The following is a 3,949-nucleotide window of genomic DNA, read 5'->3' on the forward strand; positions in this document are numbered from 1 at the left end:
TCCATTAAAGTTAATTTGACATTATGGAGAATAGTAGTGTATAAGCAACCAAGGATAGGATTTAAAACATGCAAAGGTGTTCATAAACATTGTCAACTTTGTAAGTGTTTGGAACTTGTATGGTAGCAATCTTTAGTCTAAGATTGATGAGACTAAGGGCCCCATGAGAAGATAACTTGGAGGAAAGCTTTACTGGGAGTAAAGGATAGGATTTCTCTTGGTTTTTAACTTGAAGTTGATTGAGATGCTAATATCAATTATAGAATCACACTTGTAGTCTTGTTGTAATAATAAAGCTAGGAGATTACTCATTAATTTGGTTTTTCTTTATTGAAGTGAAATATTTTACTTCCAATATGTAAGCCTACATTATTTTTTAAATACCATTTAGGTACTTAAGAACCACCTAATCAAAATACTTTGATAACCTTTTAGGTTACCATACTTTGATGTTTGCACAATTGATTATTTTAAGATGCAATAACTATTAGCATTCAACTTTCCAAGAAACTATTCTTACATGTGCCAACAATTCAAGTATTCATTAAAAACTTGTCTCAAGATGTCACAATATCATGATGATAACAAAACAATATAATAGAATTGTTCTATGTAGCTAACAATATCGGTCTAGTAAAATGTCCATCATGAAAACCAAGTAGTAACATTATATTCTCCTTTACATGAAATTATCAAGTTGCCTTTCTTTTAATGAATTTATCAATCATAGAAAGAATTTATACACATTATCAATGCAAAGTCACGTAATTTGTCACTTGAATTGAAACACACACACACACACACACACACACACACACACACACACACACACACACACAGAGTTGTATTAGCATTGTATTATATGCTTCAAAGGTATATATGACAAAGAGAACATCAAATTTTTTGTTACAATCCACTTTGGTGTTCCATTGGCAAAAAAAGAAACCTATGTCAAGGTCCATTAGCACAAAAAGAAAATTAACAATGGCTATCAAATTTACTGAATACATCATGATCCACAAGTAACTCGATGTGCGTAGGCTTTCTAGATTTCTTTATGATGACTTTGCCACCTTACTAAACGGCTCATTTTCCCTCCTTTCTAGTTGCTTTCATCTTGGCAATGTTGTTTGGTCATGCTTTGAGCTCTCTTTGAGCCATGTTGGTATAAGTTTATTTGTGCATGCTTTGTTTGCTTGAAACATTTTGATTACTTTCATTCTTTGAATTTATCTTCCATGCTTTCAAACTCCAAATCACTTGATTTTTTCCTTGCTTGATGATTCTTCATGATATCATCCATTTGAACCCTTTTTCTTCTTGGAGCGGCCTTTGGTTCTCTAGCATGTATGTCTTTGAACACCCTTAGTGCTCTTTATTAGCTACTTCCTCTTGTGGTTCTTCATGCCATCCCTCATGGAGATCTCCTAAACATGCATGGAATGCAATCTTCTTTTGCAATGTAGCTTCATTAACTATTGAGAAGATAGTGCATATCATACCTTGTTGATCTACCTCCTTGTTTCAATTTTCTTTTGTACTTTTCCTCGCACCTAGATTATTATTTCCTTGATTTTATCTTCAATGTTTTGATTGTTATATATATTTGCAGCTTTTCCTCTAGTTTTGCCAAGTGTATAAACACTTTGGTAACTAAGTCTTTCAAAGCCACATTCTTTGGTTCCAAATTTCAAACTCATTGTTGCAAATATTCCTCCCATGGACTGAACTCTCAAATTGGCTTGGGTGATGATGCAATATCTGAGAAAAGTCTTAACACTTACTTCTAAGTGGTGCCCTTGTAACCTACAAAGGAAGGTGATGAGGGAGAAAACCACATAGCTCATTTGTACAAACAAACCCTTCAATACAGGGGTGAAAAACATTGTTGTAAATTTCTATACAAGCACAACTTCTTCTTAAGATTCATAAATAAGGATAATAGTATAAATACTTGGATATTATTTAGAGGAAGTTATGCCTAAATATGAGTTATAATGATATTTTACTCAAAGGAATCAATCACTCAAAAGAAAGGCATGCTAGGGTCCTAAACTCATAAGATTAATCTCCATACTTTTATAGAGAAAAAGCATGAATAGTATTACTTTCAAAGCCACCTTATGCAATATCAAAACACACATTTTCTAGATTTAACATGCCAGATCATGTTTAACAAGATTTAGTTGAAGAATGCTTAAGAGTTATTTTTCCTTTAATGTGAGTGGTTAGATGACTATGTCATACCAAGTACTTGGTAGAAGCATCACTAAATAATGCACATCCTATTCACATTACATACATTTTCTTAAATATTACACAAGGTAGTAGAGAGATCATGAGGTTATGGGTTGATATACCCATTGTTATGACTCTTTTTAGAAAGAGTTTCATAAATAGATTATAACTTATGGGTTTAAATACAATGAAAACTAATCAAAAGTACAACCTTAAAAATAATTATCATATTTATATTCTTATTTTACTAGAAGTATGTTAAGTAGGAGGACTAAAAAATATTAGCTTCATGGTTTTAGCTCAATATTAGCTTCGAGGTTTTAGCTCAATAAATGCATGTGCGCGCGTGCGCACGCACGCACACACACACACACACACACACACACACACACACACACACACACACACACACACACACACACACACACACACACACACACACACACATTAATATCTATTGGAGGCCAAAATTATGTGCAAGATCAATATGGTGATTACAATTAATTCATGGGATTTCTCATTGAAAACAAATAAACAGTAAAAGTAGACTCATGTGTATACGAGCTCATGGCTCCTCCTATTGGCTAAAATATCTACTATAGGACCAGTGTGAAGGGACCTTAGTACATCCATGATGGTATATCTTGAGCCTAGGCTCTCCAACAATTTCCTAGATTGATGAGATATGATGGCATATATCTTCAAATAATCTTGCAAGCAATTGCTAGCAACAAGGGGGTGAAGCCTCCTACTTCTACATAGCTCTATGGCTTTGTTAATAGTTGCATTGAGTGCTCCTCTACTTAATGAGGCAAGCAGGTGAACCCTCTATAGGTGGTGGTGGTAGGGCTAACTTGAAGAAGAATTCTATGAGTAAGCTAAGTATTGTTATGATGTGCAAATATATTGGTAAAATTAAGTTGAAAAAATAGATTCCTCATCCATTCTATCTTCACCAAAAAAAAGTCTCATGTTGACTCCATCATGTTAAGTTGACAATGGTATCCTCACTAGGGTACAATCCCAACTTCTTTACCTCATTACCAAAACATTTAAGAGTATTCTTATCCCTAAGATGCTCTTTAAGCCTTTGTCTAAGCTTTTCAATTTAGAAATGCTCAACAAATTTGGCACCCATATATCTACTTCTACTCGAAAAGACAATGAAACTACCTTGAATATCTACAATGTAACTCAATAATTGAAGTGGAGCACAATAACTCATTGCAAAGATTATTAATAATGTTTATATTATGCAAGGGTATTAATGATATGGGGGATGATGGGTTAGTGTTTATTTTATTTGGTAGACAAGTGCACAATAATATTTGTTGCTTGATTTACATTCAAAATACTAGATGAGCATATTAGCCTACTAGAGCATATGTCCTTCATTTCATAACAAGCAACCACCCAAGTATGATTAATCTCAAAGCCAATACTTCTCCTCAAGATTTTCATACTCTACTAATCTCTATACGTTGTTATCGAATAATTTAAAAGAATTTCATATAACGTTGTTCCATGTTTAGTAGATTAATTCATATGTTTTATAAGATGTTCAATCGCCATGCTCCTAGTAAACCAAAGAAGAAAAGAATCTAGCATCCCATGCAAATAGCAATCACACTTGCATTAGTTACCTTTGTTCGAGAAACAAATCCATCGAAACCACAAGAACTTGTAAATATGTTATTCCTTAAGTAGTGGA

Source organism: Lygodium microphyllum, chromosome 1 (assembly GCF_053477565.2).
Source record: "Lygodium microphyllum isolate KBCC chromosome 1, Lygodium_microphyllum_v1.1.10, whole genome shotgun sequence".
NCBI lineage: Eukaryota > Viridiplantae > Streptophyta > Polypodiopsida > Schizaeales > Lygodiaceae > Lygodium > Lygodium microphyllum.